The sequence below is a fragment of the Melopsittacus undulatus genome, chromosome 9 (assembly GCF_012275295.1).
Source record: "Melopsittacus undulatus isolate bMelUnd1 chromosome 9, bMelUnd1.mat.Z, whole genome shotgun sequence".
NCBI lineage: Eukaryota > Metazoa > Chordata > Aves > Psittaciformes > Psittaculidae > Melopsittacus > Melopsittacus undulatus.
Window position 1 is genome coordinate 30,874,584 of NC_047535.1, and position 23,026 is coordinate 30,897,609.

At 44.8% G+C, this 23,026-nt stretch overlaps 1 protein-coding gene across 1 annotated transcript in view; it reads right to left on the reverse strand.

The window, feature by feature from the left end:
• Positions 1 to 22,811, reverse strand: part of FRMD4B (FERM domain containing 4B) — a 123,342-nt gene extending 100,531 nt beyond the window's left edge. Inside the window, exon 1 of the mRNA XM_034066145.1 lies at positions 22,689 to 22,811. The gene's annotated coding sequence lies outside the window, so the exon portion shown is untranslated. The remainder of the gene's footprint in view (positions 1 to 22,688) is intronic.
• Between the last annotated feature and the right edge of the window lie 215 nt (positions 22,812 to 23,026).

A 23,026-nucleotide genomic window follows, 5' to 3' on the forward strand; every position in this document is an offset into this window, starting at 1 on the left:
AATTCCCTGTGAGAAATCCATCCTTTCCACAGTCCGTAGCCACTACATAATTGATGCTTCCCTGCTTTATGGATTTCCAGAACATGTTGGCAAGCTGGAATTTGTTTCGTACACATTTTTTTCCAGCCGGTCTCTTAATCCACCTGAAACCATAGCAAGATGAGAGGACAGAGGTCAGCCCTGACTCTGTTATTGGAAAGTGAGCCCAGTAGAATCACACTGTGGGAAAGAGTTCACAGGGCAGCACACGAAATCACTGCTCAAGACATCTGCAGTGGCTTCAATACTTGAACAGAATGAAAAATTGGCTTCAATACTTGAACAGAATGAAAAATTGTCCCTTTTCTAGGATTGCCTGCTATTATTTTACCTCTCCTTGAACAGGGACTTTTATTCATATACACACTTAGGTATAGCTAAGAAATGAGAGAGCAAGGCAGTTTGAATTAAAGACCATCCTATCACTTTATAAGTGATGCCCACACCTTTTATTTTATTATATTCTCTAACTCCAGTAATTCAGCAGCACCTATTGATTTTAAAAGAACTGACAAAGCCAAGCAAGCAGGATGCAGCGGCAGCCAGGAATAACCACTGAGCAAAAAGGCTAAGAAAAAACTAAACTCACTTAATCACTGAAAGATCAGAGCAAGAATCCATGTCTTCCCCTGCTTGAATGGCAAAGTTCCCATCAGTTTAGAGAGACTACTTAAAAATAACTCATTCCAGTGGAAGTCTAGGAAAAGCTGGATACAAAAAGAAAACCAGCCCACATTGTGCAGAGGCTCAAAGATTATGTTTGTTTATTCCAAAAGATAATTTTATATAAAAAGTACATTATTTGGGTGGGGGTTTTTACTGGTTTTATTTTGGTCTGGTTTCCCCACTAAAACCACTATATGGCAGTATCCCAGTGCTTTCATGCCCAGTAGAGGACCACAGGGATTGCTAAGGCTGACACAGGACAGTGGGGTCAGAGACCCATCAGGGAGCCAAAGTCCCTACCAGCAGCACACAGGCTCACCCCCTTCACCAGCAAGAGGCTGTAAAGCCACAGCTGAAGGTCACAGTAATGTTGTTTCACATGTTCTAGACGGGCTTTCCAAAAACCTCCTGACTCCCCAAACGTGGACCATTCTGCAAAGCCTCCCAAAGACAGCACAGCCTTCTCCCTTCTGTAACACAGCAAAACCTTCCCATCCTCTCCTCAGAACAGGACTGTATTCTACTATCTAAAAACCAGAAGCAGAAAGGAACAGTGTATGGGGAAGGGATTAGTGTTAGAAATTAATTAACACATAATGCCCAAACAAATGAGTTTCATCCCAGTTTATTCACTCCATCCCACTCCATCCTTCTTATCAGAGCAGCAGAAAAAGTGAGGACAAGTCTAATAAAAAGACAAGCTGGGCTTCCGAGAGTTGTTATTTTTAACTAATTCTCCCTTTTTGTTCCACATTATTTTAATTAAAGGGTTTGAGACTGTGCTAAGAGCCCGATCTTGCACCAGCACTAATCTGCAGTGCCCTGCAAGGCAACAAGGATCCTGGCTCAAGCTGCTGAGCATGATTTCTAAAGAGGCTGTTTTGATACACAGCACAATTTGAAGTCTTTGCCGTGTTACCTCAGGAGAGGAAAACCCCATGTTCCTGCAGAGCTGTGACTGCTGTATTTGCCATGTAGCATTATATTCTCCAAATGATGTTTTCTAACCAGGCACAGAACAAGCACACAGCGACAGGGAGATAAACACAACTCTTGCTTTCTTCAGTTACATGAGACATTGAGAGTTCAGGTTGGGCTTTAGGTTTTATTTTCTTGTTGTATTTTTTGGGGGGTTTGTCTGGCTTGTTTCTTTTTCTAAGGAAAAACAGAAGGGGAAAGCACTAAATTTGTATCTGAGCATCCTGCATCAGCTGGGGATCTACAGAACAGTGACATGTATGTGCAGACTTGACACCCTTTGAAGATGTCACATCCTAGCTGCTCCCAGGCTGCACAAAACAGAGCCCACTGGGACAAGCTGCGATCCCAGTAGTAAGAAGACAGATCTTCATTTCACAACAGACAGGAAAGCTCAGCAGCCAGGGTTGTCATCCGCAGGACAGACAACAGTGCCATTTCTGAGAAGGGACTGCATCACCTGGAGACAAACAATCCTCTGTGCACTCAGCACTTGTGCTGTGTTAGAGGAGACCCCTCCTTGGGGCAATGTCCTCATGGCAGTGGGGGAGACACACAAGGGTAGCAGCAGTGTGCAGGCTGTTCAGAGCTCTTCTCCCTGGATCTCGCCATGTATGAAGGAAACAAGGATCCTGAAGTTCCAGTCTCCATCAGTTGTCACTCACCAGCCAGAAAAGGGCCACAAGAGCTCCCACTAACACCGGCCAAATCAGCAGTGAACAAATCACATAGAGCAACCCCTACCCTAAAAAATCAGGGAAGAGAAGGGTGTGCAAACAGCAGCTGGGCAGAAGGAGCTCAGGGTCCTGCAGGCATCCATTTCTAAACTCTTATCTCCTGCCAGCACAGGAAGATATAATGTGGAGAGCCAGAACGGCTGCCCTGGGAAACCTCCTCCCCAGAGGTGCCCACTTGTATTTATGGGCTGTTACTTTCCATGCAAGCTGAAAAGTTATCAGGGTGAGTGCTGGGCCAGACCCAGGCTCAGCAAGGGCAGAGCAGAAGCTGCAGCAGCACTCCCAGATACCTGGGTCAGTGGAACCAGCCCCTGACAAGGGAAGAAAACTGGACTTGAGTGATTTCAAGTGATTTTTCTCACTTGCCACTGCCTCCCCATTGTTCCTGCTTTCATGTATTTTTTTTCTATAAAGAAGACAGAAAATTGCTCCCCTGCTCCTGCTTTCATGTATTTTTTTCTATCAAGAAACCACCTTCTAAACATAGCATTGTTCTGCTCCTTTACAGTTAAAAAAAGCTCACCACAAACCCAAGATTTGGGTTTAGCAAAGATTTAGTGATGAGAAGCTGTGCCTAAAAGCCATGCTGCACTTCAGAGAAAGCAGGGACTTGCTTGTGAGGACGGCAGTAGGGTCCCTCCCTGACAGACATCTGTATGTATCCCCATAGATGGTCCAGTTTGCAGTAGCAGGGTCCAAACACCCAGTTACTGGGGCAAAAGGAAGGAAAGGATCTGACATGGGAGTTCAGAGGTTCATCTGGCAGCATTCTCCACATGTAGTTTCCACAGCATCAGGCATTTTAGGAACAGAGATACTCTCCTCTCCAAAAAGAGATTGCAGCAGTTTCACTTCATCTCTGCACCAGCCAAATTAATCCCTGATGCAATCCCATGGGGCTTCTGGCAATTATAGTTTTCCAACAAGCAGGGCTGGCAAGTCTTCAGCCCCTGACAGCCTGCAGGACCCTTGGCAGCACACTGAGGGCTTGCACTGCCAGAGCCTGGGTGCAAGGGGCAAGAGGACCTTGCTGGAGAAACAAGATGACAGCACACAGCACCCTGTGCATTTGCTAAGGAGTCTCCAGCTGAGACTTCTGTCTCCAATTTGGATAAGTTACAATGGTTTTGGGCAATAATCACTAACCCCACATGAGGAGACCTTGATGACAGCAGCAGTGAGTCACCCTCCATGCACACAAACCCCAATTTCTTTCACTCCCCCTTCCAGGATTTGAACCAAAACAATCTGGTTCTTCTCTCTTCACTTCAGCCTACAGCTTGCTCTTTTTCCCCCTTTCCTTTGGGAAAGGCCACGTATCAGCTTGGGCTGTAGGTTTAAGCAGCAGCTGGGAGGTATGAATGGACATGGTTTCTGTAATTACTACTCTGACCCACCTCTGTGTCCTGAATCACATTTCTGAGCCACTCTCTGCAAGTCTTGTCCTGCACAGCTACACTTGAATTCAGCTGGAAAAAACATCTATTCCCTCCACCACCTATCAATGCTTATTGTCTTTTAGTATGAACCATTATACACAGCATGATCTACAAGATCACAAGTAGGAACAGACACATTATAAAAGGCAAAGTGCACGTAAAGAGCAAAATATTAGTTCCAAGATGAAACAAATATTTCAGCCATAGGACACATGAAAAGTTTTGTGCCTTTTGCAAACAAATGGCAAAAGACAAGGATCTTGGAGAAATAAACTCAACACAGCTTAAACTGAAGGGCAGGTGGGAAGAGGAAGCAGTCTCTCCAGCAGCATGTTAGTTAACCATATCACTTACAAATGCAGATGTGGACAATCCTGTTAAGCAGGCTCAAAGCTGGTCTCAGTGCAGTTCACTGAAACTACAGGAATTTGCCCTCAAAACTTTCCTTTGAGTACCAATCAATGTCTACACTTGGAGATCATAAAAAGCATCTAATAGATAAAATTAACATTTTAAATCTCCCTTTAAGTTGCCCACAGGGAATCACATAATTACGGGATGAAAGATAAAGCTTTGTCTGGCATAGATCGCATAAAGTAGAGAGAAATCCATTATAAAGTTACCATCATTTGGGCTTCTTTCCATTTGCCTTCTGAGGTTCGTATCTCCAGGATCTCCTCAGCTGCTCTGAAAGCTACAGACCTACCAAAGGCAGAGCAGCTATTGCAATATCCAGACTCCAGGATTTTACAATTTAAGATGTAAGAAGAAAACACATACACAAAGGGTCTCAAGCTTTTAAGAGCTGTAAACATCATGGAGATCATCATTCCCCATCATTACAAGGGAGGGCTGGAGCTGCAGCAGCATCTAAAAACCCCGTGCACAAGCAGTAAAGGGCGTATAAAAACCCATTCTTAGGGCAGAAACCAACCACTAAATGACAGGGATCAGGATAAAAACTTCCTCTTAAGGACTGGCTAACCTATAGTTGTTCTGAATCAAGATCCAACTGGCAACTGGCCCTTAAAATTACTTCCATCTGTCTTTGCCCAGACTGATAGCCAAGCTGCTGGCATAAACAAAACCCTTGCAACCAAACATCTCTCTATCCATGCCCCACCATACTTTTCCTGCAGGGAAGAACAGTTTCTGTGCTGCTCTCTAGCTCTGCAGGGAAGCTTAAATGGCCCTGCCTCATTTTTCCAACATGGAAAAGGATGGGGGCAGTTGTCCTCTAACATAATCTTTCTTCTTGTTATAGGGAAGTTAAAGGATGGCTCTTCCCTGGGTCCTACCAGCTTCCCTAACAGACAGAGGCCGTGTCCCACACCTAAACTTGCAGCAAAGCTATCCAGCACCTACCAAAGTCGCAGGCATTCTCCATCTAGGAGCTGCTTACAGCCCATCACATCTGTTGTCATTCCATTGAAAGGGGATCTTTGTTCCCAAGACCTCCCAGTACATACCAAGGACTCTTGCTGTGTGTTTAAAAGCACTCAGCCAAATTCAGAACGAGAGCCTGATTTGCTCCAGGATGGTAATCCTGGAGTGCTAGACTTGACACATATGGGGCTGGATTACACAGTGATACTCAGGTTGAATGCTCTGTGAGGACGATGCTCATGAGACTGGATTAGAGTTGGTATATTTTGTAAATGAGTTGTTACAGGAAGAACCGTATTCAACAGCAGCTACTTTTGACAAAGCAATCAAAAAATAAACATTTTCCAACTCCATTTGACAGTTCAATCATGGGCTGCCCTCCATACATGGGGAGGTGTAATATGGAGGGACATAGCCACTACAATTCATATCCCAGTGGCTAGTAACTGGTTTGTAGGTCATCCCTTTGCCACTCCTCCTGGAGCACATCCTGCAGTATTTGACCTACAGCAAGCCAAGGCAGGTATAACCCTTTCTACAAATGCAGATATACTTAGCTTCAGCATATGAAAGTCAGAGTGTGCTTTGAAGCCAACATACCAAGCCAGAATAGAAATCACTTCTTGTTTCAAAGCTAGGTCATAAGTGCTCTTCCATCCCTATGGAGACCTTCTCATGGACCCCACTCCCTCCTCACAGAGCAAGTGAAGCACAGACAAGTGCCCTGACATGACACAAAAGCATGTTTCAGAGCTGGGAGCAGAGCTACACCCCAGCCCAGGGCCCCAGTCACAGCTACATCACCTCCTCCAAGCAGTTCACTGCATTACACTCAGAGGAGCATGTGAAGAATGAACCCTGCAATGCTCCTGCTTTTGCAGGTTGTTCCATTGTTGTCACTGTGTGCTCCAGTTGCTGCTGGAAAGAGACTTCTGATGCAGACACTAGGTTCATTTCACAATCCAACTAATGATTGTATTTCATTTCTCAGACTATTAGCACATAATGGAGCAGCAGTGGCTTGGGCTCCTGCTGTCTGGGAAGAGGAGTTTGTGCCAAGAGGTAAGTGCATTGCCTTGGGTCAGCTGGTCCCTCTGAATCCCACAGCACATCATCCTGGGAGCAGGAATAACCCTGCTCTGCCCCAAGCAGGAACTGGAGCTTCCAGTTGCTTTTCTAAAGATGAAAGGAAAAAAGTATCCATGTTTTTCCCCAGCACTTTCTCCCCCTTCTGTAGTTCTCCCGAATAAAGCCACTTAAATGAGATGAGCACACAGAGAGAACAAGTTAATTAATGGTCTCAGCCTAAATTGGTGAAATCAGCATGCCTTAAGCAATGATTTAGCACTTCAGTACTCTGCACTGCCAGACTTTCTCCTCCCAAGTGGTCCTTAATCCCCATACTAACACTTAGCTCCCTGCTGAGGAGCTACTTCCAAAAGTCAAGCTTTTGGGGGATTTTGTTCTCAAGTTAGAAGCATCCCAGATTCCCCGCTGACCTTACAAGCTGTAACACCAGCAGCAGGCTGCAGAGCTGAGCAGGAGCCAGCAAGCACTCTGATAGCAAAAGGATAAATGACAGCTCAGACCAACAGAGAGATAAACAGGAGAGCATAGAAGAGATGAGTGTCCAATCCCACTGAGACCAGTGAAGTGCCTCATTTTTGAGGTAACAAAATCTCTACTGATGCAGGTTTGAAACAAATTCCTTCCTGCTAAAGCCTACCTTGATTATGCTTCATCCAGCTGACATCCTCTCTTGCAAGATATATCATCTCATCTTATACAAAAGAAGATGACAAAGAAGGGAGGGTTGGGAAAGTGGCAAACATTTCTCAGAGCTACACAGTTATGGTTATCCAGCACACTCACATTCCAATTTGTAGCAATCGCTGTACCCGAGCATGTGTTGTGCACACTGATGACAACTCTGAAGACGTGGAAGTCACTGTCATGGTGAACATCATTTCTGCAGAGCCAAGCCCAGTCTAGGCACAGGGAAGCAGGCAGGGAGATTGGGCTCAGGAGCAAGGAAAGGACCGGAGCTCTGCCAGACCATGCTCAGGCCATCAAGAGAGGAGGTGAGCTCCTCTCCCTCTTCCACAAGACCCAGGTGATTCCTGGACATAACAGCCCAGCTTCTCACCAGATGAGGAAGAAGCAAACCAAAGCTCTCCCCACACATACCCATTCCCATTTGCTCACTTCATCCTGGGGAAGAGCAGTGTGAGCAGAACACCCATGTTCTCTGCCCAGCTGCAATACAATCAATCCTCACTGGGACACAACCAGTTAAAACACTGGGTCAAGGAGGGGACATGGTGACAGCAGACCCCAAGCAATGTAACACAGCATTTTGGTACTGACTAAAGCAAGCCATATAAGTAGTTAAGTACAGAAAGCCACTCCAGCACTCACAGTTTTTATCTAGTTGAGATATATTTTGCTTCCCCAAGAGGATTAAAGCAACAAAGAGGGAACACAAAGGGAGAAGTGGGAGGACTGCAGCAGCATGAGGGAGATGAGAAACCAGGGGCTCCTGCCTTTGATGTTTGGATGATCACATCTTTGCAATTACTCTGTCGAGGGCTCTGCTATGTCACTGGTAAATAAATCATCCAAGGAAATTAACTGTGCAAGGAGCTTGCACCACAAGTCACAGCAGGTAAAAACGATAACAGAGAAATCAAAGCATTTCAAACAGAAGAAAAACTCCAAAATACTGGGAAAACAAAGTAACATTTCAAATGATTTCTCTAACAAATACAAAACCTGGCTAGGTGCCTGCACAGGCAGGGTAATAAAGACTTTAGGTTTATCTACTGTTCGTTGGGAAATGAAGCCATCAGTTAATCATGTACATTCTATTGGAGATACAGAGAAGATGAACTCAGAAACTGTCTTCTTCATTCTACAAGGAAGAATCTGACACTTGGTTTTCTGGAGATACCTGTCCTGATGCAGCATTGAAAACTACGCAACGCACTAATTTTCCTTCATCACAAATACGTTGGCTCTTCTTTCCCTCCCCTGTTATCACGACAAATAAGATGATCCATAACGCAGGATTACACAGAATTTCATAGCCCACTGTGTTTCAGAGTGATCCAAAATGCCATGTCAAGTACTTAATGATTATCAGTTTAGTCAAGTTTCCTACTATGGCTGATGCTCATTTCAAAGATGAGCAAGCAGATCCATGCAAAGATGAAGACACTTAACAAAGATCACTGGGGCTAGAAGCAGCCGGAGCTTGCATCAACCCTATTCAGCCACAGCACCCAACACAAAATACCCCAAAATCCATTGAACAAACCAAGCATAGGTAACACCACTGGCACAGGCAACACTTCAAAGTGGATGGGATAGAGCAGGGGTAGGATACTGTTGGCCCATGAACATTTTCTTCCCTCTCCCTGTTGCCTTCTGCTCTCATTCAGTCTCTCCATGCTCTGCCAAGTCTAATTTCCTCTTAGCTGCTTGCCCTAAGCACTACCCTCATCCCTCCCTCCGTGTGCTCCCAGCTCCCACCCCAGAGGTGCAGCTTCAGAAATGCTTTCTAAATGCCTGCTTTGCAATTCAGAACATCCTTAAACTCCTCCATCAGCTTAGTATTTGCCTGTAATCCCCTTTGGATGTGAAGTGTTTATACAGTATTACTTGCAAGATTTAACTCAAAGATGATTAATGCAGTTCTGTAATTTTTGGCTTCATTTTGATTTCAATGCAGCAACAGATATCCTGGCTTTTAGCATCTTATGGACTTTGCCTTGAATCAAAGCACTTACAAATTTGACAAACAGATTCACAGCTCTGAAGAGGACTCAGCTTTTTAAAATACAAAAAAGTTCCCCTTTTATCCCTGTTTTTCTTTAAACCCACCTAGCAATGGTGAGAGCACAGGTTGTTATCACATTCAGAATAGCTGTATTGTTTATTCTAGAATGCAGTCCATCCCTCTTGCAAGAATTTAAAGCCCACAGCTGGAGTAGGAGAGTAAATTGAAATGAGAACAGCAACAAAAGCTATAGCACCCACCAACATGAGCAAGCACAGCACATGTGCTTCTCCTTTACACTACCTGATGCTCTAACCCATACAACCAAATATATTGCTTCTCCAGACCCACACAGGCAAACGGCCCACCTGATGTTCCATGGCAGTGTAGGGAGCAAGCTTGGCCCAGGCTGCTGCAAATGCAGTACTACCTACTCCAGTTGCAAAGTATCTGCTTTAATACAAAAAGTATTATCACCTTGCATTTTATGATTAAGCAAACATCAGTAAACAATTTCAGTCTTGACTGCTAACTATATTTTTGTTCAAGCCAAACACAGCTAATGCAGAATATTTTCCTCAGTCTTTCCAGGTAAAGTGGTTTTGTCTTTCAAAACTCTGGACTTCTTCCTTTTATATCTCTGATACGACAACGCAGGGAAGCAGGAACAAAACTAACAGGAGGTTGTTCCAGGTTTGCCTGGTAACTTTAATGTTCTTGTGCTTTCAAGCAGTTAACTCACTTTCTGCTGGTTTTAATCAAAGTCAGCAACAGCTTTATTTACTTACAGAGGCTGTTCATAACATGCAATAGAAACAGTTCTCATTTTAATTTTGCTAACTGAGCTTCTAATCATTCAAGCTATGCTTTTCAGTCTTCAGCAGTACCAATGGAAGCAGAAGTGCTCCAATTTTGAAGGCAACCTTCAGCTGCTTGCATATTGAAGCACCTATCATTGCACCTACTGCAGCTCCATCTTTCACCACTCTTCTACTCTTTCCCATGAAAGCTGACACTTAATGAAGCCTAAAGGACTCCAGTTTGCCTCTCAGCAAGAGCCACCAGCCAACACCACACCTTCCTTCCAAGAACTGTGTTTGAAACTGCTACACCTTCAAGCACCTCTAATTTCTGAGAGTGATGCAGCACCAGCTGGAGCAGTGATTCTTCCCACCCACATGACCTCACATAATAAAGTGCTCCTAAAAAGTGATCTATCCTCAGAACAGAGTCAAGAAAACCCTCCCTGGAAGAAGCCTCATTGCTTTCAAAGTCAACACCAGTTACATTTCCACAGCAATAAGGAAACTTGATTTCATCTTAGTAATAGATCATGGATTGCTTTACAAACATCAATGAATCCTCACAGACCAAACTCCAACCAAACAATGATCCTTTCAAGAGTCGAAAAAAGTAAAACATACCTGACAAGCAAAGTAAAGGCACTTAAGATTACTCCTATCCTACAAGAAGTGATGTTGGAAGTGATGGGTGGAAAACTGTGCATAGATTTCTCCAGTCCTCCGCCTAAGATGTGACACAAGCCGACTCCCTCACATTTGTACAGGGTGACTGTATTGCACTAGATCAATAGACACCAGCAGTATTGCAGCACACCTTTAGTCTTGTGAAATTGCCAGCCAGGGCTTGAGGACCAGCACAGACACAAAGCAGCCCAGCTGTAGAACACATTAAAAGCTCCCAAGACCCTGGGAATGACCTTGATCAGTTTTCCCCAAAGGGACTACTTTTGCTGCAGAAAATTGATTCATTATTTATAACAGAAAACAAGGTGGCTCTTTGCAGCTGAGGAAGCCAATTTCAATATAATGGATACCTTGACATGGTGCATGATGTAAGTGACAACTACATGCACACAGGCTTCTCTTGCTACAATAAGAAGTTTTCCCTGGTTTCATGGTTTAAGGAACAAAAGCTTCTCCATTAATTTCAACAGAACCAGAGACTGAACTCTAAGTCTTCTATAAGCTTGATGGGTGACAGCCAAGTTTGCTCCTCTCCACCTGAAGTTCTCAAAGCTCTGCAGGCCACTCCCTCATATCTGGCCACTTTCCAACCAACGAACATGATTTTAAGCCCTTAACTCTTCACACTGGATGTCCAACATCCTCAGGGTTGCACTCCCATGCTATTTACAGCCAGGACACACACACAGTGACAAGTGACTGCTTTGATGAAGCACTCTGTCCGTTTAGAAAACTGGGCACCTCAACCTCTCTAGGACTTGACATGAAAGTTCAAGCTGTTCATTTTCCACTAACTTAGTAGGCACCAAGCCATGGCACTTTGCGCAGGCTGTGTCACCTCTTGTCATCAACAGTCACAATCTGGGGAATTCAGATCTTTCCACTGACTTATTGCTCAAGAGATACAGCTTTGCTTCAGCACACCAACTGTCCCCAGCCCTGCGCTTCCAACAAAAATCAGTTTATATGCCATTCCCTCCTTGAGACAGACCTGGGAACCCAAGAACAGCAGTTACTTGAAGGCATTAGATAATCTAAATAACTTAGAAAAGATTTAGAGTGACTACATGTGGATTTGTTCCTGGAACAGACAGGACAAGCTTGGGAGATTATTCATTTTCCCCTGAAAAACAGTAGGTACTATTTCCTAGGAAAAAGAACCTTAAAGATATTTCAAGTTGTACTCTTACAGAAATCTCATTACTAGATCAAGTGATGTGGATAAATCCAAATGAATCCAAGAAAAGGTGAAGTCAGAAACAAAGTTCTGATCACTTTGAACACAAGCCTACTAACAGCAACAGGAAGCACTGCACTGATTTCGAGGTGAAGCATGATCTGAGATCCTCACTCTATAATGCAGTAACTCCACTAGCAGAGCCCTGGCTTTTTACACCAGACACATACATAGACAGCAGTTGAGTTTATAAGAATCTGTACCACTAGTTCAGACCTAGTCCCTCTATTTTTGCTATTTTCTTGGCTCTTGAGACAAAGCTGGGAACTTGTGTGTCTGTTCAGACACTGCCTGCTCAGACTCTTGGCTGGGTGACCAAGAGCAACCAACTGATCCCCATGAATGCCTGACCTGATGTTGCTATACTTCTGACAACATAGCGCAATAAAGCCTTTGCAAAGGTCCTAAGTAAGGGAACACGGAAACAAAGAGAACATGAAAACAGAAATTAAAGTGTAGCTTTAATAAATTGTTTTCAAGTATATGCCACAATTAGGCTAACGCAACAAGAGTGCATTGCAGAACTATGCTCCCCATGAGCATGCTCTTTGGGAAAATGATGCTCTGAGCTCTCATCTTCATTTTCTGTCCTGAGTGGCTGCACTGAAATCAAACCAGGTACAGGCACAAGGTAACTGCAGTCAGACTCTATGCCAGCTTATATTGCCCCATTAAGAAACACGGCAGATGAATCCAAAGTTTTTATTCCATTCCTCTTCCAGAGGAAGGGAAGCAAGAGAAGATCCCGCTCCATGTATCGCTTTTCTGCATTACTGTCACAGCAACTGTGTGGTGAAAGTCCTTTAAAAAATTTCCAAGTGTTTGTTTCATGAAGTTCTCATCCATCACATAGCATTAGAGATACTCAAGGGATTCTGCTTTGGCTTTACCATGCTTTAACATGGAGATTTGCTGCTGCCACCTTCCCTCCATCCCCCCATTTATTTTACAGCCTTGTGTGGCATTATGCTTTGAGGTCCAGTAGCTCCAAGGGTGTTTCTATTGAAAGCCACCTTTACTGCAGGAAATTGTTACATGGCCATTTTAAAAATTACTTCTCAAGGAAAACAATAGGGTCAGACAGCTTGTTAATTTCTTGCTTATTGCATCTGCATGTCTCAGGTACAAATCCAATGATTCCCCAGGTTTGACCCAGAAAAAGGCATCCTCTAAAGTACTGGAGCACAGAGCATCGAATTGGGAAGGGAGAAGAAAATTAAGCAAAATGTTACAAATCCACAGATACTGGCAAAGGATCGGGGGAGGGGGGGAAAGGACAGTTATGACAATGTCATAGTGAAAACGACAGGAAATTCTCCATTTTGCCTTACATGGGTAACATTAAAATATACACACACAATTACACAATATTTTCTCCTGGGAAACCCAAACTTATGCCTGGTCTGTACAAGTGGACAGAACAGCTGTGACAGAACAAGCCTGTAATTAGGTCTCTGTTGTGCCATCAAGAAATACGGCATTTATGAACATACATCCCCAGAGATGCATGTCCCACGCATACACAGTTGAAAGCTCATACATCTCCTCTTTGCAACCTTACCTTCTTATGCATTTCATTTGGGGTCTGATTATTAGATGCCCACGAGCACCTATTATGTAGGCTGAAGAAACATGGCAGAGCAAATCCCAGCTCTGCAGTCAGACAGGTCCAATAAACCAGGAACAAAGGGAGCCTGCGGCAGCACACGCTCACCATGCCCCTGCTGGGGCATGCACAGAGCCAGGAGTGAGGTCTGTGCCAATCCCAGGGAAAAATGAGCACCTGCTTCCCTTGGTGCCACACTGAACATCACATTCCTGCTTCAGTGCAACTGTGAAAGAACTTACCATTGCTCTCACTACAGGGACAAGGTGTGAACCTGTTACAATTGCTGAAGATGCAGTGTCTATTGCACTGTCTTAAAAAGCAAACCAGCCAGGGCTCCTGCAGAGGGTCCTTGGGGATATGAGGTTGTCCTTCAGAGAGGAAAATGAAAGCCTACTCCCTTTTCCAAATCAGAGAGAAGAAAGTACAAATGCTACTGCGAACCGGGGATGGGGCACAGCAGTGAGTGAATGTCATAAACCATCCAAAGGATGGCAGATACAAGCTGTCCCATGAAGCTTGTGTGGAAGCAGGAGTGGCCAAAACCGGTGCCTGTTAAGCTGCTCATCCATCCAGGCTAGGAGCTCATCCCCAAACAAGAAAAAGTATCCTGTCCTGAAGTGTTATATCCCCATATGATGCCCAGAAGTCAAGGTGTATGAACAAGTGAAGTCCATTTTCTACGGCTGCAGCATGCTTCTTGTTTCCTACCACTTTTCCAACCTATTTATGTGCCAGGGCAAAGGATCTCAATTGTCAACTAATCAGAGCAGCAATGAGCTTTCTGTCACAACAAACACATCCAGCTCTCCTGTAAAAACCCAGCTCCAAGCTTTGTCTACTGCTTATATTCCTTGCCTATCCTAAATAAAGGAAAGGGGCTGTTAAATGCTTTCTTAGACATGCCCTACAACCCCAAAGCCCCTCTTCCCAAACCCTCCTTGCATTGTCATGTGTATAGACACTGCTCCTAGGCCAAGGAGATCTCTAGGAAGGGATGATCTGCTCTTCACATCCATTGATATGGGGCGAACATGTGCCACAAGCATCCTCCTGAAACAAAACCCTTTTGGGAAAATCTGTGACCTCACTGCTCTACCCTGCCAGCAGCCCAAGAAATGCAAGCAGAATATTGCTCTTTCTCCTGTTCTTAGCAAACACCTTCCTGGGAATATATTCTACCTACATGCACTGGGTTGCCATTGCATGGCTATAAACGTCCACATTATGTAAATGCACAGCTAGACATGAAAATATCCACTAATTTTGTGTACATGTTTGTTTTTGCTCTTCCCTTTACAGTCAGCAGCAGTGCAATGGCAATTCAAAAGCTGTGATTTTGTATTCCTTTTTTGCAAGTGCCTACACTGATTTTAAATAAGGCAGACTTGGCCTGAAACCAGCCCTACAGAAGGTGGGTTTTCCTTTGTCTTAGCAGCATAGGAAGCAAAGCAGCTACAAGAAGACCCAGAGGCCACATAGTGATAGAATGGGGAGGGAATGCAGGGAGTGAAGAGGAAAAGATTAATCTGAGAATACCTTGTGACAGTTTCCAAAACAGAGACACTGAAACAAGGAGAGAATGAAGATTATGAGGAACAAGAAAAGCAAATGGGAAGATTTCAGTTGAGTGGATCACTGCAGGAAGGCAGAGCTGCCAAAGAAGCTGTATTCCCACAGCTGTACTTGCCATGCCCAGCAACATCGGCTGCAGCAGCACATGTGCACTGGGATAATGTGGTTGTAACTCACAGAAGCATCAGCAAACAGTAGTTTTCCTGCTCACAGCAATAGCTCCTTGTATAATTCAACAAAGACACAAGCACCAGTCTTCCCTCAAAGCAGCAGCGTCATTTTGATGGTTATTTTGGAGCTGGCTTAGATATTTTTTACCAGAGAACTATGGATTCATCTACATTTTTGTGAAAGCAGCAGCCCAGGTTTGTTGGTTGAGAGCAGCCCTGAAAGCCAGATAGCTCTGAACAGTTTCAGATTTCACTAAGCAGCTCAGATGAGAGCACCTTGGCACACATCCCTGTGTATCAGCATCAACATGCATGGAAAGCCTCAAGAATTCATACTCCACTTAATACTATTGGGCATTTAGCGATCAGCTTTCAGAAATACAGGGACATCAGAAGATGACTGTCTCCTGTGTAATACAACTGCCTGCAGAAGTGGCAGATTTATGGGAACTCCTGGGAGCAGACTTGCAGTTATTCCTGTATATAGGCATGCTCCCTCACACACTTAAGTTCAGTCCCCATGGAGTGGTTGTGCTGTGCATCCTCATCTTGGACACCCCAACAGTAGTTGTTTGCCTGTTAAGATAAGCTGCCTTTAGTCTGATGTAGTGAAAGATATTGTCAAAGTCCAGGGCTCAATCCTGGCTCAGAGCCTAGATTTATACATCCCCTTTTAGAAGGGGGGGGGGGGGGGGGGGGACGGACGACGACCAAAACTACTAGGTCTGCTATTCAGACCTGGGACTGACTGCAACTACAGAGCAGCATTGGACAAGTACCTGCCTGTCGATTCAACATTGGCATGGGAATTCCTCCTTCTCCATCTTCTCCGCTATTTGCATTCATCTCATGCAGCACCAATTCACATAAAACTGCTTGACTGCACTTGGATCTGGGGAGCTGCACTCATCTCACATGGCCATTGTCTCCCCATGGTCAGGTTACACTTCCAGGAGTGCCACAAACCCTAAGCAAAAGCTATAGCTTGTTGGCCTGGGGTCACAGCAGCTACCTCCAAGGCCACTAAAGGAGAAATCATGCACAATACCTTCTGTAACACCTCTCCTCTAGCACTTGTCATCTTCCCATGTAATTCTGAGCAAGCAGGAGAGCAGTGCAGAAACTGCAGGCTCAAATACAGTACTCTGCCTGACGTGATGGCTATGCAAGGAATGCAGGTTTACGTGCACAGACTGTCAAAACAAGGGGCAGAAGCAGTAGTTTACACTGCAGAGCTGTGCATGCATTTTAAAAACACAAAGTCATACTTATGTTGCCAATTTTTCTTCATTAAATGAATCTATAGAACACAGCTTGGGGGGGTTCCACCTTTCTGCCCAGCTGTTGTTTTAAACCAGATCCTCCCTGCTCAAAATTTGCTTAATCCCAAATCATTTGCACAGCAAAACCCAGGAGGTGCCCAAAGCTGCTTCTAGAAGTGGTACCTCAAATCCTTTTGCAGACAGGCAGCTGTCTTTCTGGACTGAGATCTCAAACAAGCAGCCCTGTACTCATGCAGAGGAGCTCCCCTTACCACCTCCTCCACATGCACCCTTTTCATCCTACTTGTGTACACAGACAGGAAACAAATTGGGAAGATAAGAATATCCTGGAAGGGTATTGCCTAGTTTGGTTTTGCAGTATTTTTGTAAGCCAACTGTTTGCTAAGCAATGACAGACTATTTAAATGCTGCTGATTAAAACCACTCGAGACATCATGCCTCTAGAAATACCAACTATGTTTAATTCATGTTACAGCTTCTTTTTTTCCCTTTCCCTCAATTCAGCAATTCAGACTGGCTTCCTCCAGCAAGCTGAACACACATAGGATGAAATACTTGTACCTCCACAGCATAAAGACATAGCAATATTCGGCCTTTTTCAGAGTAAGGTCTAAGTAAATCAGATTTTTACCAGGACTTGAAGCCACTTGGATACCTGTGGACATGAGCCAGTTTCTAACTGGGAGTCAAGTTGGAAAAACCCATCCTAACACACAGAGGACCTTTGAAAGATCAGCTCCTGAAGGAGCTGGTACTGATTGCTGTTGGAGATGGGATACTGAGCTTCCCAATTCATTCACCTCATTTCTACACATCACTAGAGACTTGAAAGTTTTCAGCACCTTCACAGTGGCCAAGCCAAAACAGGATTTAATATGGGAAGCACACAGATTTCATGGTGCACTAATAGAGCAGCACAGAGCACAGACAATTGTACTGAGTTTAAGGTACTTGATGCCTCTCATTCAAGTCACCGCCATGGTTTTGTTATCTGGGAAAAGGAATACCTTGCTTTGGGACAGCAGTTTCTTCAGAAGAAGAGTGACTCTCACTATTACTGTCCCACAGGTAAAACAACTCAGACCCATTATCAGCACATGGACAATAGAGGGACATCCAGTTTAAGGCCCCAACACTCCCTGCCATTGCTCCTCCAAACTTGCCCTCAAACCACCCCACACTTGTTTTATGTAAGCTATCATTACATGCATTGAAATACATTACTTAGTCCCATGGTAGCAGGCTTGTTACCTCATACCCAACCACTAACTCCACACCACCAAGGGGACATGCTTATCAATCTTCCAGAAACAAAGAGGCCCAACTAGAGCAGCCCTTCATGATCTATGGCTTAGCCCTTACTGTGGGGCAGGCCCCATTGCCAATTACTCCAGCAGCTCAGAATGGTCCTTTAAGGCTTTTTCTTCAGGAACAACATGAATTTAGTCCCAAGGTAAGTATTTATTTATCCATCCACTGTTTTACCATAGCCTCCCATTTCCCATCACCCAATCTCACTTCAGTAATCTGCAGCAATCCAAGACACAAGTCTAGCTTGACAGCAGTTTGACTGAGCACTGTTGAAGGAAGAGCTGTGTTCCTGCCACAACAGCGGTTAAAAATGACAGCCCTGCACCGAGCCCTTGGTACCGTGCAAGACAAGCTTAACACTGCTGCTTCCCCTGCTCTAGGTTTGATATGGCTGTGCACACGAATAGGCACTTGGGAGGTGGAAGCTCAAACACCAAAGGCCTCAAAATGGCTCTGACATGGGCCAGATCCAGTGGAGTAACTGGCCTGGAACCTGTGTGACTGTGGCATATGCATCATGCCTGTACTAGAGCCTCTGACCAGCTTTGAGGGGTCTCATGCAGGTAGAAAAGCAAAAACAGGAGCAGTACAAAGAGCTTTCAGAAATGTTTTGGCAACAGCTAGGAGGCCCCATGCTCTCCTGTTACCTTTAACAAGCCCCTCCCAGTCAGCTCCCTCCCTTCTGCCCACAGCAAATGTTATACCTTTACATTTTCCCTTTAAGCCCACTATTTACTATAGGTTAGGAGCTAATTTAAGGCAATTCATTAGACTACTCTAACCCAGGCAACAACAAATCCTGCTGTAACTTTCCAAAATGAATTCTTCACTAACACACTACCCCACCCTTGCAAAAAGTTAATTAAGGATTCTTTCACCTGCTCTCAGAAGAACCCAGGGCAGATGCTGTCGGACAGGTTTGCTTTCTGTTATTACCAATTTCAGCAGCAATTCATCTCTCCTAGTCCCATTCTGAATGTCAGGTATTCACACAGACATATTGAAATGAAATAAAGAGGTTTATTGTAACCACCCAGGCAGCAACATCGGTTGGGATGGAGCTTGAAGAGAGGACAAGAGAGCTGAGGATGATTTGCTCTTCCTAGATTCTGGAGGACACACTGTTCTGAAGCCCCCAGCCCTCCAAATATTTGCTTGAGGTTTGCTTTACATGCAGAGCTTCCTAGCGGAATGGCGAGCACGCAGAGCACATTCCTCTGCTAAGTGTCTTCTTCAGAATTTGGGTAAATAGCAGCACATTCCGGCCCAGCTCACACAAACTGTCCGGATCCTCATCACAGGAACAGAGTTTGAATGAATGGCTATTGCCTTGCTTCCTGGTTTGCACTAAAATCAAGGACACAACTTAACTGGTTTTATCCTCTGCTAATCAATATCATTTAACACTCAGAATGGACACATTTATCCCAGTAAATTGTTACTCTAAACTGTATTATTTAGACAGAAAGGGTAGCTGTAACCATGCCAGGAGGTTCTAGCCAGTAGAAAAAAAGTGTCCTGTATGTAGAGAAGTATGCTTTACAGTAATGAAGCCATTGCTAATGTTAGATTACTATCATATCAGTACTGAGAAATTACTGGATGGTGGTAAATTTGAATTTAATTTAATCTTCCTGCCTTTCCTCATCCTCCCCCTGGACATGAGCATCAGCTGCAGAGGCTGTTTGCTTGAAAGAATTGCACACTCGAGTGGCAAATGCAAAGCTTTCAGAACATTTTGTGCTAGAGAAGGGCACAAAGCACCATCAATAAACACCTCTGAATCCTTCCTCCCGCTACAGTAGGCTGAAATGCCTTCATTAAGCAGGCAATCAGGATGTAGCACTGTTTCAAGCAAAAACAGTCACAGTAAACCATAAGATAACAGAAAAAGTTACACATGGGCAGACACAAGTACAAATGTATTTCTTACAGCCAAGGCCATTCACCAGCAATGAGATCTTGGAGTTGAGGAACTGCATGAAATGACAAAGTCCACCCCCTTGCATCCCATCAGTATGCCTGGCCTGAGCTTAAGCTGCTTTAAAGCCTCAGGTCTGCTCATTTTTCAGGCCAGCTTCCTGGGGCCTGGCAGGGATTTTTATCTGAAGAATTCCTGAACATGGAGCCACCCCAAAGCAGGCTTTATCTGCTTTCCCTGCTTTCTGTGCTATCACTCCTTACATCACCCTATATTGAGTGGTACACTCCTGCCTTCAGGTTTGCACCAGACATTTGCTGTGGTGTTTCTTTGCCCTGCCCCGTGTAAACCCCCTCTTGCTTTGATGTTTATTTACAGACCTGGCCCATGTTGTGAAGTGCCACTTGACTCAGAATTGCAGCCCTCAAAACCATTTACTGTGGAGTTAGGGTTACAAAAGCCAGCTCACATGAGACCACTGAAACAAGACAGCATTTCAAGCAGGTCTTTCCAGCTCCTCAAAAGGAAACCACAGATTGGACTATGTTTTCAGCTTTCCATGATTTTTTTTTTCCCGATGCACAAGCACCTTTCACGTTTTTTATCCTTCCATACAGAATCAACCTCCAAATTTAAAGTCACAAGCCTCAGGAATGGCCTGTCACATTCCACAAATGAAGGCATGGGTTGCAAACATGCAGAATTTCTCAGGATAAAGAAACCAGCCAAGGTTAGCTGACTCCAAATGAGCCTCAGGACATATACTACAACAACATGGTAACCAGCATCAGGACTGACCCTGGGACCCCCCAGAGCAAAGAGGGGGTACAGCACGAGTTGCATGGAGCCAAGCAAAGAGTCAGTGAAATCAGGGACTGAATGTGATGTCCAGCCTTAAAACACAAGCCCTCCAGCCTGCAGTGATGGGCATTGCTGCTGAAAGCTTCTCTTACACCTGACTTAGCCCCAGAGGAAGAAAGCAGGCTGCACACAGGTGTTATGATTCATCTACTACAGACTTCCCAGCCAGACACTACCTCCTCTTCCTCCTCCCAGATCTTTCATTCTTTTCCAGAAGCATGAGATATCAGCTGCTCTGGGCAAAGAAGTACCTAGAGCCTTATCAGACAGCTTTTTATGTACAACAGGAGTTTCTGCTCCCACCTGCCCCAGACCTGAGAGAGTCCCCAGGGTTTGATGGCTCCAGGATGCAGGATTGGGAAGCTCTATGAACAGCAGATGGAAATAGCATCAGGCAGAGATCCCCCTGCTCCCCATACGGCACTCAGATGCACTCCAGCAGCATATCCCTGAGACCTCCGGAAGTCTAGCACTACCATCGTGCTGTACCCAGAATGGTACTTTGACAGGTTTTGCAGAGGAAGACAACAGGCACCAGTGATGAACTGGCAACAAAATCCATTTTAACCACTGTATGATCTTAGCATCCTGGTGAAGCATCACTGAGAGCCCTTTAGTACCAAACACAGTTTACACACACCGTGTATTTTAAAACTACATGCCACTGTCCTGCATGAAGCACACAGGAAACAAAAATCCCATTTCCCCCCTATTCTCTTCAGTTAGCTGTGTAAAACTATCTACTTGACTGCTTGTTTTAGTAGGATGAACAGGCTGCTACAGGAACATCTCACCAGCACAGCTGGTGTTGCCATCAGCAGATACTGTATTAGGTCTACCAGGAAGTTCTTCTAAATGGAAATGATAGTTTATACCTGTAGCATATACCTATCCATCTCCTCCTTCCCATTCCAAGTAAATAAATAAGATTCTTCCTGTAAGAAAGGAACCAGGATTTTCAGGTTTACAAATAGCTTCATTTACCATTTCTATGTTACTTCTGGCAGTCTTGTACACACCACTTCGCAGCCCAAGGGTACAAAAACACATGGGCAGAGGGAAGCCCATGCATAAAATCAAAGCGTGTGACCACCAGGTCCCACTGCATTGCAGTTGGAAGGGTGTGGAGGACAATGTAGCCAGATCAGACCATAGTCTCCAACCTTCCTCCTTCTCCACTAACATACTACATACTCATTGAATTGAAGGCACTTAACAGCTCCACCACTGAGTAAAGTATGCCCACTGTTGTTTAAGATGAGCTGTTACAACACAGGCCAACACACCTAAGCTGGGGCCTCTAAATAGCTTGTAGTAAGATTTAAAAGGCTGAAGTTCAACTATAACAATTGTTAACAAGAAAAAGCATTAAACAGTATTTCTGGCACTTCAGCACAGAGGTCTGAGCCCACAACTACAGCTCCTTCATAAGGCACTCCTCCAGGATTCATCAAGTAAGGGTTGCACCCTTAAACTCAGAGGAGCCAGGTCCCACAGAGCAGCCAACCATCCTGCTACCTACTCCCAACAGCCAACATCTCTCCCTTCAGTCTCCACAGTACAGGTCTCAGCTGAGACAACAGAACACATCTCCCAAGCTTATCTTCATGCCTTTGCACAAGTCAGGGAAAGGAATGCCACATCTTTAATGAGACAAAGAAAGAGCCATAAAAGCAGGGAACACATTTCTCCCCCCCCCCCCCCACCTTCAGCAGGACTGTGCACTGCACAGCAATGGTCAGAGTAGGAATCTCAGATTAAGTTTCCACTTACCTGGACTCATTAGGTGAAACTAACGATACCCTGACAGGCAGTTCATCCTCAGCAGCAGCACTGCCACGCTTGCTGCTCCCCACTGCATTCAGCTAACACCAACTTGCCTTTGTTTCCCCTCTGGCTGCTCTCTCCAGCTCAGTCCCACCCATGGCTAGCTGCTCTTTCCCCCCCCCAACACATTTTATTTTAGGACAGGCCTGCAGCACACCACCAGTGTGTAAAAACAAAACCAAACAAGCACAGCTCCGCAGAGGAAGTGCCAGACACACAGTCTGCCACACAGCACAACCCGCCACCCTGTACTTCAACAGCAGAGCTGGAGACAACAACTGTTAAAACAAACTGGGAGCCTTATTCCCGGTGCCACGAGAATCCCACGCAGTTATGTTTTAGTTGAGTGCAAAGATGACACGCTCAAGCGTATTTGAATAAACATACCGTATCTCAGCTGCTGCACAGCCCAGGCTCCATTCAAGTAGTATGGAGGAGTCGGAAGGAAGGGAAGGGATTTCTCTCACAGGGAGATGAGAGGTGCAGCTTGCCCCAACAAGCATATGACGCTGTGACAGGGTGTAACTTCTGAAAGACGAGATGTTAATGCGTTGCTAACAAATCCTCTCTGACGTTAAGCAGCAAAGCTAGTTGTGCTGGGGAAGAAAAACACAAAGAAGAGAGATTCAGGCTAAGAATGAGGGAGTTAAAATTACTTACACCAGCTCCCTGGTGCTCAAAGTGGAAAGCACCAAGTTAGCAGCCAAGTTACCTTATGGTAGCAA